At 46.1% G+C, this 12,848-nt stretch overlaps 1 protein-coding gene across 5 annotated transcripts in view; it reads right to left on the reverse strand.

The window, feature by feature from the left end:
• The window catches only part of apba2b (amyloid beta (A4) precursor protein-binding, family A, member 2b), a 70,056-nt gene that overhangs the window by 25,050 nt on the left and 32,158 nt on the right, over positions 1–12,848 (reverse strand). The gene's annotated exons all lie outside the window — the stretch shown is intronic.

Consider the following 12,848-nt stretch of genomic DNA (forward strand, 5'->3'; position numbering starts at 1 on the left):
GCCAGCCCAGCCCCGCCACTCCCAATGGGCAATTATTGGTAGCTAAGAGTAACTGCCTCCTATGGGTACCAATGACCTTTCACCTCCTCTTTGTTTGGTTCTGAATAAATCCACCACATGACCCCTGGATAAATCTGTTGACTGAGTGTTTCCACCAAGAGTCTGTATGTTTTACCTCTCCTTCAATGTATTCTGTCTGCCTGGATCTATTTTGTATGTGCAGAGTGTCTGTGTGTCTACCTGTCTATCAATAGAATTTCTGAGGTGTGAATCATTCAATTCTCCCAGTCCCCAAATAGCTTTCCCAAATTCTGCTTTGTTTGGGCTGAGCCGTATGAATTACAGACTTGACAGCTTTTATTGAATTGGAATACATTACCGTGTGAATGACGACCTATCACAACAAATACATAAGGAATCTGTCCTACCTGTTCAGGGCAATTTGTATTCTGTCCCCTGGTATACCCCTAATTCAAAATGAAATATAACACAGAACGATCTACATACCGTTCAACCTTTTTCCCCATAGACTACTCCTCTCACAGAGATGTCATCCCCTGAACGACACATAACCATGTCGATGTGAATCCAGACACCAGCCAGGTCCACATGCCTATTGTGTCCAAGTCCCAAGTCCCCCTCATCTGATTGCAGTAAAACATGTGACAGGCCTGACGACTAAACCCTGGTACAAATCACAGTTGGTCCTTTTTGAACAAGCAGCCTTAATTAGAATAGTGACAATGAGCGTCACAGTGAGGAAATGACTGGAAAGCGCATAAAAACAGCACGACAGCACAATAGACGTTTTTTCCCTTGTGCTTCCTATAATTAGGGCATTCTAATGTGCATGTCAAGAGAGGAATATCAAAGCGGTTTCTCTATGGCTGTTCCCTCGTGATATAGGAGCTTATGCAGTATCTTTGTGTAACACACCTACTGTCCATGCCCATGCTTTTCTTAATACGACTTACTGTATTCTACCTGTGGAGGAGGTTCATCTGCTTCTTTCACAGCAGCCCAACCATTCTAACACTTAACTTGCCAACAAGGAAACAATAATGTTTATATCCTACTGGATATATTTAAATGAGCCTATAGCTTGCTGGAAGTACAGTACGGACTAAATTAAAGCAAGACTGGAGTTAACGGAAACAGTGGCATTGGCAGCACCTATATCGTATTGCACGCAACAACAGTGAAATGGATCCCAACTAATTGGCCCTAATCACGCTAGTAATTGCACTTCAGTGCTTATTTGATTAGATATGTAAAACACCTCCTTTGTAAACCCAAATAGGATGGCTTAATCACTTCCTTTCCAAACAAGCTGCAGTGTGTTTTCGCTGTCCTTTCAGCTTCCATCGCTGAAACAACGCTGCAGCTCTCTGTCCTTTCAACTGGCACTGCATCTTGCTCACATTGCAATAGAGAAACCGATCAGATTATTGATCAACACCCACTGTAGAAAACTACACTCCACTCATGACAGGATCATGTTCAAAGATCAGTCTCACACACCACTGTTCTGTATAGGGTAAAGTAAGGTAAAGTATGACCAACAGACACCCCCAAAAAATGTAAGTGTCTATAGACGGGTTAGCTGACAAGTCCCGAAAACAATGCGCACCCTTCAATGGTGCAGACGTTCGTGCGTTGTTGTGATTCTGAATGGCCAGATACAGTAGTTATCAACAATGACAAGAAGCTGCCATGTGGGGAAACATAGGTGGCTCTTTTCAGCCAGTTTCATCTTATTCTCAATACTATGTCTTGTTTTGATGTGTTTTTACTAACGTCATGTCTATGCTAATATGGCCAAAAAATATATCACTAGCTAGCTAACCAACAACCGTTAGAAAGAATTTGAGAGACAACAAGTGCTCATTGTGCAAATGTACTTATGTTTTCAATAAATATTGGAGACAAAATATAGTTTACATGGTGTCAATAATCTAAGCCAACCCCGTCTGCTTTACCCCATAGTTACACACAACTAAACAAGCAAACTGTCTATATGATGGAGACTAACTGGGGTCTTTTACAGGAGTCAACCATAGTAGTACAGCGCCCCTAGTCTGTATAGAAGTCAGTGTGAGCAGAACACAGTTAACTATCTATTAACCCATGTAACGGCTGTCGTCTTCCTCCTCGTCTGAGGAGGATAAGTTAGAAGGATCGGAGGACCAATGCGCAGCGTGGTAATTGTTCATCTTGTTTTAATAAAGGTGAACACTCAAAATACAAAACAACAAAAGTGACAACCGAAACAGTTCTATCTGGTGCAGAAACACATAGACTGAAAACAACCACCCACAAAACCCAACACAAAACAGGCTACCTAAATATGGTTCCCAATCAGGGGCAACGATTGACAGCTGCCTCTGATTGAGAACCATATCAGGCCAAACACAGAAATAGCAAAACATAGAAATACAAACATAGACTGCCCACCCCAATTCACACCCTGACCATACTGAATAAAGACAAAAACAAAGGAAATAAAGGTCAGAACGTGACAGTACCCCCCCCCCCCCCCCAGGTGCGGACTCCGGCCGCAAAACCTGAACCTATAGGGGAGGGTCTGGGTGGGCATCCGTCCGCGGTGGCGGCTCTGGCGCTGGACGTGGACCCCACTCCACTATTGTCTTTGTCCGCTTTCTTAGCGTCCTTTGAGCGGCGACCTTGGCCTGGGAACCCTAATAAAGGGCCCCACTGGACTGAGGAGCGCCTCTGGACTGAGGGGCAGCTCAGGACTGAGGGTTAGCTCAGGATTGAGGGGTAGCTCAGGACTGAAAGGTAGCTCATGACTGAAAGGTAGCTCATGACTGAGAGGTAGCTCAGGACTGAGGGGCAGCTCCGGATCGGAGGGCAGCTCCGGATTGAAGGGCAGCTCCGGACTGAGGGGCAGCTCCGGACTGAGGGGCAGCTCCGGACCACTGGGCAAGTGCGGGGAGCAGGAACAGGGCATACAGGGCTCTGGAGACGCACAGGAGGCTTGGTGCGTGGTGCCGGAACTGGTGGTACCGGACTGGGGACACGCACCACTGGGCGAGTGCGGGGAGGAGGAACAGGGCATACAGGGCTCTGGAGACGCACAGGAGGCTTAGTGCGTGGTGCCGGAACTGGTGGTACCGGGCTGGGGACACGCACCTCTGGGCGAGTGCGGGGAGCAGGAACAGGGCATACTGGGCTCTGGAGACGCACAGGAAGCCTGGTGCGTGGTGTTGGCACTGGTGGAACTGGGCTGGTGCGAGGAGGTGGCACCGGATAGACCGGACCGTGAAGGCGCACTGGAGCTCTTGAGCACCGAACCTGCCCAACCTTACCTGGTTGAATACTCCCCGTAGCCCGGCCAGTGCGGCGAGGTGGAATAGCCCGCACTGGGCTGTGCTGGCGAACCGGGGACACCAGACGTAAGGCTGGTGCCATGTATGCCGGCCCGAGGAGACGCACTGGAGACCAGATGCGTTGAGCCGGCTTCATGGCACCTGGCTCGATGCCCACTCTAGCCCGGCCGATACGAGGTGCTGGAATGTACCGCACCGGGCTATGCACACGCACCGGGGACACCGTGCGCTCCACCGCATAACACGATGCCTGCCCGGTACGACGCTCTCCACGGTAAGCACGGGGAGTTGGCTCAGGTCTCATACCTGGCTTCACACCACTCCCCGGGTGCCCCCCACCCCACTCACGCCCTGACCATACTAAATAAAGACAAAACAAAGGAAATAAAGGTCAGAACGTGACAACCCACCTCTCTATGGTGCCCTGCAGAGACACATTGTTGTCATTCCCAGCTGTGTCCGTGCCTCCCCCCCCACCGCTCTCCTACAGCACAAAGAAACAGAGGTGCTAAAAGGTTTTATATTAGGTGTATTACTGGGGAGGTTCAAAGCGGTTCAAGTAGAAGGCGTTTTGCACCTACAAAAGGATGTTACATACTGAATGATTTGAGCAGAATAACAGATGAAAATCAATCGCAAAATGGATCAACAATCGGGGAATTGCTCCTGAGAGTCTTAAATGAGTAGGTGCATCATTACTCCTTTTTACCACCGTAATGATTCCTACTGTTAGGTTAACAGGAGATGTGTCTCCTTCAATATTTACAGTATTATGAAAAACAGAACGTTTGGTGTGCCTTGTTAAAAGTTGCCCTGTTCCTAGGCACATGCAGACATTTCTTTAGATCCCCAACACGGGGCCTCCTGCACATCACATCAGACTGCAGTGCTATGATGCATGATTTCAATTTAACAGGCAGAGACGTAATACAATTTGCTGAGGATTTACTGCACCTCCATGCCTGTGTCCATAGGATCACTTTAAGCCGTACACTCCACAGAGCTGGGCTTTACAGAAGAGTTGCCAGAAAAAAAGCCATTGCTTAAAGAAAAAATTAAGCAAACACGTTTGGTGTTCGCCAGAAGGCATGTGGGAGACTCCCCAAACATATGGTAGAAGGTACTCTGGTGAGATGAGACTAAAATTGAGCTTTTTGGCCATCAAGGAAAATGCTATGTCTGGCACAAACCCAACACCTCTCATCACCCCGAGAATACCATCCCCACAATGAAGCATGGTGGTGGCCGCATCATGCTGTGGGGATGTCTTTCATCGGCAGGGACTGGGAAACTGGTCAGAATTGAAGGAATGATGGATGGTGCTAAATATAGGGAGATTATTGAGGGGAAACCTGTTTCAATCTTCCAGAGATTTGAGACCCGGAGATGGAGGCTCACCTTCCAGCAGGACAATGACCCTAAGCATACTGCTAAAGCAACACTCGAGTGGTTTAAGGGGAAACATTTATATGTCTTGGAATGGCCTAGTCAAAGCCCAGACCTCAATCCAATTGAGAATCTGTGGTATGATTTAAAGATTGCTGTACACCAGTGGAAGCCATCCAACTTGAAGGAGCTGGAGCAGTTTTTCCTTGAAGAATGTGCAAAAATCCCAGTGGCTAGATGTGCCAAGTTTATAGAGACATACCCCAAGAGATTTGCAGCTGTAATTGCTGCAAAAGGTGGTACAAACCCACAAAAAATACATTTTAATTCCAGGTTGTAAGGCAACAAAATAGGAAAAATGCCAAGGGGGGTGAATATTTTCGCAAGCCACTGTATACAGTACCAGTCAAAAGCTGTCATCAAGGCAAAGGGAGGCTACTTTGAAGAATATAAAATATATTTTGATTTGTTTAACACTATTTTGGTTACTACATGATTCCATGTGCAGTTTTGATGTCTTCACTATTATTCTTTTTTATTTATTTAACTAGGCAAATCAGTTAAGAACAAATTCTTATTTACAGTGATGGCCTAGTGGATTAACTGCCTTGTTCAGGGGCAGAACGACAGATTTTTACCTTGTCAGCTCAGGGATTCGATCTAGCAACCTTTCAGTTACTGGCCCAACACTCTAACCACTAGGCTCCATGCCACCCCAGTGTACAATGTAGAAAACAGTACAAATAAAGAAAAACCCTTGAATGAGTAGGTGTGTCCAACATTTGACTGGTACTGTATATGTTTGGGTAAGAGATATGAATAAAACAATAGGTGCCACACAGCACCCGATTGGGTGAAAACTCCTTGGAGGCCAATTCTCCCCAGACAGCATCTATAGACAGATATCTGATACAAACTGTATGTTCCCTGCATTTCCCTGCACCATCACTACACTTAGCATCCATGGTTATTGTTTTACTTCCTTACTATGAACATTGTTTGACTCCAGGTTAAATCTTGGATTGACTGATCAATTAACACATGTAGATTTATAGTAGACTATAATTAAGTCAGTGGAATATTCCATATATACTGTACATACACAGGAAGCAAGGTAGGCGTGTTGAGGGAAGATTCGTCGTCCTCTTCAGCAGCCCTAGTTAGTGTGTGTGTGTGTGTGTGTGTGTGTGTGTGTGTGTGTGTGTGTGTGTGTGTGTGTGTGTGTGTGTGTGTGTGTGTGTGTGTGTGTGTGTGTGTGTGTGTGTGTGTGTGTGTGTGTGCTTGTTAAATTTAGAGCCCTTTGTCTGGCCCTTGAGTTCCAGTCAGGCACACAACTTGCTGCAGGCGATAGAGAGAAAGCTGTCATTAGTGTGAACCAGCTGAGGTCCCAGTGAAGAGGTGAACCTACATGATGACTGCAGCAGCCTCAGGGCATGGTGATGGTACAAACTGAGACACACTCATTTTACCCTGCCACTGGCCCATCAAGGTTAAAGCATAGCACATTGAGATTCAGTCATAATATAATTATAATACATGGACCCATACGGTCATTATCAGTCCCTGCACCACCATTCCACTGTGAACCTCTTCTCTCTGGTACAGTATAAGCTACCAGTACCCACATGACTAGAATAGACACGGTCCTGAAAGTGAATGTAGGACACAAATAAGCCAATCAAGTGGTAATGAGCAGAGAACTGAACAAGGGGGAGCGTGATAAGCAGGGGGGGTGTTGGTCCCCGTGAGATGATCCCTCTCCTGCAGAGCCCGGTACGCTCAGCGCTCAGACTCCGTACCGCATCTCAATAGAGTGATTTGAGAGAGACTCAGCTGGGGAGGAGCACTCACTGGCTTCCTCATATGAAGAGACTTACTGAAAGTACATCTGTGGATGCTTCAAAATAGTCTGTGACGCCTTCCTTGTTTGGCTGACAAATGCCTCAATATACCTCTTCTCCGTCGCTCGCTCGTGAGGGGACTGGGACCGGGTCCCTCCCGATTCCTGTGCCTTAGGGCAGAGGAGACGGAAGCCAGGCAGGGAGGCATTCAGTAAGGCAGGGACCACCACATCCCTCTGTGTGAGGAGCAGAGGCCTGAGGAATACTAATGGATGTGCCTTAAGCCCCCTAAGTGCTGCCCATTGTTTATTCCAGAAAACCAAAACAACAGGCTTAAACAATGGTGGAATAGAACAAAGCAGAGCCCACAGTGTTTTTCCAGGGTCAGGAGAAGGGGATGCTTTCCAATGCTAGCCACAGTAACTCTCTAGCATATCTTTGGCTGATAAGTATTGCAATATGGATTTTACCACTGGAACAAATAAATTGTACCCTATATTGATATCCTCACTAATAAGCTCATGATCATTTAAGATGTACGCAATGTGTATGGGATGGCAAACATCATCATGGTATTTAACTGGAACAAATCAAGTCTGCCAAATCGGTATTTCTAGATGCTATTGGTCCTCTATGCTATTGGTCCTCCTCTAAATGTAAAGCAGAGAGGAAAGTGGAGAGCAGCATTAGTGGGCCTGTACCCCTTCTTCTGATGCCTTACAACACATTTTAATGACTTGCTTTATCAAGCATGCCACAGTCATTAAAGACTAAATTAAAGTCATGAAACGTAGTCAGCTGGAAAAATTAGACTTTAAAAAGGAGAAATTCACGGAGAAGCTCCTCTGGAGTAAGTTCATTTGTCTGAGGCCAATAGTCCACACGGCACGCACACTGGGTGGGTTAAGTATCTGGGCTAACGGTGTGATTGTAATGCTCTGGTCTGCTTAATATACGTTTCACATTTCACTCCCATCTCCAAGTCTTAAACAGGCTGGTTTTCTGTATCAGTATCACTCACAACAGATTGTTGTCACAACAGCTTGAGGTCTGATGAATGTAAATGTCTTCTTGAAAGGAAGTAAGAAACTTTTCATGGGCAGCGAGAACAAAGTGCAGTGGAAGGAATATTTTCCTTTTAAAGATGAAGTCCTGGCTACCTTCTGCTTGCCACTTCCAGAGTAAAATTGTACTTTGTATTAAAGTCTGCTTTGGTAAAGGGAACTCAACACAGTCTACACTTCAGAGAAATAAGACCATAATGTTTTTTTTTCACAAAACAGACTGTTTCCTCTCAAAAGTTATCTTTTGTTCTCTCTACGCCACACCACACATCCCATCTTCTTCAGGTTCTGAAAATCTGTCCAATCTAAGTGCTAAGGTCGTCACAATACTAGTATGGGGATACTACGATACCGGATTTTCCATGACAAAAAGAATAACACAAAGCAGACTAAACTCTTTGGCCCTTTAAAAACCTACAGTTTGTAACATACTGTGTATTATAGCTTGGAAAATAAATGTGATTCTTGGTGACAACATAAGGCTGCTGGTTTCCAACATTAAGATTGAGTATCACAACACTGGTATGGTGACAAACCTACTAAGTGTTGTGAGCCACCTACCTGACACTAAATCTAACACAGAGCTCGAGCTTTGTGTCGGTGCTCAAAGTGGGAAACTGAACTCTTATTCTCTCCCTTCCGACAGTTTTACGATATGCACAAGCCCTTCCCCCCTTCCCTAATGAATGAGCCTCCAGTCTGACTTCATGGTCTTTTACCAACTCACCATGGACATTATTATTCTGTCACCGTCCTTGATTACAGCCACGGTATAGTCACCTCCTTAGTGCCAGTAACTATAGCTGGATTAATGAATCACTTCTCTATCTATCTGGGAAAGGATGTGTGGTTATATTACACTACCATAACAATTTGTGGTTCAATTTAGGTTTTACATCACTAGTGATGTATTGTTATCACATAGTTATAAGGAAACCGTTGCGTCTGTGCTGAGTGAGAAAAGGGAAGGCTCCATCTCTCAGTTTTATTGCGATTCAGTGTTCTCTCCCCAGCCTCCCACATACTGCAGAGAGAGAAAGAGAGAGACAGAGAGACAGAGGGAGACAAAGAGAAGAGAGAGAGAAATGGAGAAAGAGAGAAAGGGAGAGGAGAGGCCCTAACACAAGCACCCAGCCCAACCCTCCCATCTTTCTGCCCACCCGTCCGTCCTCCTGGCAGCAGGATCCTGATCCCGTCCGTCCTCCTGCTGCCAGGATCCTGACACGCCTACCCCCTTCCAGTTACCATGGCAACTCTTTGTTTTCATGGGTCAGGTCACCCCTGAGATAGACCACAGCCACACCACAAAGCCCTCGTGCTTTACCCTCACTCTAGATCTGCAGCCTCAAATGCATCGCTCCTTCATTGATGTGCTAGACACTTCACTGATTAATTGTATTTGTATTCAACAGGCTTTTTTCCAACCTTAACACCAACTTGGTTGACAGAGTGGCCAACTCGTTACTGGAAGCCTGAAGGGAGAATGAAAAGGTTGAATTAACCTTTCAGAGGAAAGTAGGTTTGAGTATAATGGTTTTAATTAATTCCCTGAAGGACACAACTAACAAACTAAAGCTTCTTGGCTAAGACCCACATCTTCCTGCCAGAAACACAGTTGAGGTAAGTCTTCAGCGCTTTTTCCCTCCAGTGCTTGAGAGCCAACCTTTGGCGTTGCAGCACCTGCTAATCTCCCGGATGGACAGCGAGCCAACCAGTATCATGAATACCTTTCAATGTCTGCAGAGTAAGATAAGACAGAAAGAACCCAGAGGGTACGGATGAGGAGGCTGGCCAAAGATAAGAGCTGAAACTAACATATAAATAATAATAATAATAATTTAGCCCATCTACATTCTGCTGCTCCTATACCATTGACGGTACGGTGTGGTCATTTTGTGATCGTAAATCCCACTGCTCCTCTGAAGGGGGTGTGTCTTTCTGTTACCTATCGGTACAGAACTCCAGCGCTCTTTAAAGTCTGCCTGACGACAGCTCCGCTCCACGGTGCTGAACACCGAGCGTAATGGACGCTGAGGGAGAGGTACTAGGGACCATCTAACACGGAAGGTTTGATCGGTGCCTGCTACTGCCAGCTGGATCCCCTCCATGCAGATGAGCCAGGGGGAACACAGGAGAATACACTGAGGTGTTATGGCTGTTATGAACAGGGTTATTAGCACACATGCTATTGGTTTATATAGGTTTATTGCGCTCATCATCATTACAGAGAGAGGAAGTGCCGTTGTAAAAGCTGAGGTCCATCATCTCAGCAATATGTAAACACACACCTGTTGTCCTGTAACTCACACACACACCACACACACACACACACACACACACACACACACCACAGATGGCCCTGGGATGGCTGCGGAGAGAAGTGAGTATGGCTTAGACACACACACTAACCCACAGTGAACAGCAGCCTGCTGAGAGCCTGGCACACTGTCACCCAGCCCCCCGACACCAGTGACCACTGGGCAACAATAACACATAGAGCCCTGGGCAGGACCCCCCACTACCCACAGCCCACCACCACCACCCCCTCTCAGGCTGTTGACACTGGCACAATGTATGCTACAGATGGCCTCAAAATGCTTCAAGACAAAAGGAGTAAAAAATTCGACAGCAGCCTTGAGAGGACTGTCAAGAAAAGGAATGTCTGCGTTTCTGAATAAGCACTTGGGAGCCGGATCAGAGTGAAAGGAAAATCACAGTGGCAGCTACCAGATAATTCCTCCCTGTCTCCAGCTATGTTTTGATCTCAGCTTCTCTCGCTCTTTTTTACTCAGAGAATAGCGAGAGTGAGACATACTATTTTAAAGCTTTTTGTTGGTTACTCCATCTTTGTCACTTGCATCACACACACACGCACGCACACACACACACACACACACACACACACACACACACACACACACACACACACACACACACACACACACACACACACACACACACACACACACACACACACACACACACACACACACACACACACACACACACACACACACACACACACACACACACACACACACAAAGAGCTGTCACTGCAGTCGCATGTTTAAATCTGGTCTTTCCTGTCAGCCATCTGGGGTTTGAGCAGCTGCACTGAGTAGGTCGTAACATGCTGGAGACACTAAGCCCATGGTACCAAGGATAGACGCAGCAAAAGAGTTTTAGAAGGAAAACCAAAAGAGGCTTGGTCAAACAATATATAAACAGTTCTGCTTTGATGTTTGCTTAGCTTTTAAAATGTTTTTTGGGGGGAAATTAAAATGTGTGGTTGGGACTCAGAAAGGATAACCTCAATTTAATCATTTTTGATGGAGGATTAGGCCAGTGTTTGGGAGTGCTTCCAAATCTTGGGATAAAGAAAAAAAAATGAAATTGCAGTATATTACGACTAAAACTGAAATCATGTACAGTTCCTACATAGTCTACAGTACAGTACAGTTTTGGACTGAATCACTAATACACATAATGTACTCAGTTGAATGGTGCAGTATTAATTCATTACTATAGGCATGGTCTATCATGGTCCAAACACACCAAGACAGTCATGAAGAGGGCACGACAAAACCTATTTCCCCTCAGGAGACTGAACAGATTTGGCATGGGTCCCCAGATCCTCAAAAAGTTATTCAGCTGCACCATCGAGAGTATCCTGACCGGTTGCATCACCGCCTGGTATGGCAACCGCTCGGCATCCATGACCTCTGGAGAATACACTGAGGTGTTATGGCTGTTATGAACAGGGTTATTAGCACACATGCTATTGGTTTATATAGGTTTATTGCGCTCATCATCATTACAGAGAGAGGAAGTGCCGTTGTAAAAGCTGAGGTCCATCATCTCAGCAATATGTAAACACACACCTGTTGTCCTGTAACTCACACACACACACACACACCACAGATGGCCCTGGGATGGCTGCGGAGGCGCTACAGAGGGTTGTGTGTACGGCCCAGTACATCACTGGGGCCAAGCTTCCTGCGATCCATGACCTCTATACTAGGCAGTGTCAGAGGAAGGCCACAAAAATGATCAGTCACCCAAGTCATAGACTGTTCTCTCTGCTATCGCACTGCAAGCGGTACCGGAACGCCAAGTCCAGGTCCATAACAGCTTCTACCCCCAAGCCATTAGACTGCTGAACAAATAATCAAATGGCCACTCAAATGGCCACCCACCCCTGCTACTCGCTCTTTAGTATCTACGCATAGTCACTTTAACTCTACCTACAGTACATGTACATATTACCTCAATTACCTCGACTAACCTGTACCCCCGCACGTTGACTCTGTACCGGTATCCCCTGTATATAGCCTCGTTATTGTTATTATATTGTGTTACTTTTTTTACTTGAGTTTATTTTGTAAATATTTTCTTAACTCTCATTTTCTTAAAACTGCATTGTTGGTTAAAAGGCTTGTAAGCAAGCATTTCACAGTAAGTCTATACCTGTTGTATTCGGCGCATATGACAAATAAGATTTGATTTGTTACAGAGGGCAGCAGAATAAGAAGAAGAGAACCAACATGTCCAGTCTGGATCTTAACTCTTCATTTCAGACTTGAAGTTAGAGGACTCATTAAAAGTTAAAGACTAAATAATTGGTTTTGCCTTGAAATTAATTCTAAGGGCAAGCGCCACTGAGATGTGACGTGGAAAGGATCAGTGTCTGCACCACGTACTCTCATGATTGGTGTCCTCCAGGGCTCGGTTATAGGCCCTCTCCTCTTCTCTTTATGCACCAAGTCACTTGGCTCCGTCATATCCTCACATGGTCTCTCCTATCATTGCGGATGACAGTCAACTACTTTTCTCCTTCCCGCCTTCTGACACCCAGGTGGCGACGTGCATCTCTGCGTGCCTGGCAGATATCTCAGCTTGGATGTGGGCCCACCTTCCTCTCCGCAAATATCAAAGCAGTGACTCGCTCCTACAGGTGCATGCTCTGCAACATCCTTATCCAGAACGCTGAAACCCGCCTGGTGTTCAACCGTCCCACTACAAGACCATGGTACATGCCTACGGAGCAGCAAGAGGAACTGCCCCTCCATGCCTTCAGGCTATGCTCAAACCCTACACCCCAACCTGGGCAGTCCAGTCTGCCAACTTTGGTCTCTTGACCCTTCCACCCTTACGGGAAGGCAGCTCCCCCTCAGCCCAGTCCAAGATATTCTCTGTCTTGGCACCCC

This window comes from Salvelinus fontinalis, chromosome 4 (genome assembly GCF_029448725.1).
Source record: "Salvelinus fontinalis isolate EN_2023a chromosome 4, ASM2944872v1, whole genome shotgun sequence".
NCBI lineage: Eukaryota > Metazoa > Chordata > Actinopteri > Salmoniformes > Salmonidae > Salvelinus > Salvelinus fontinalis.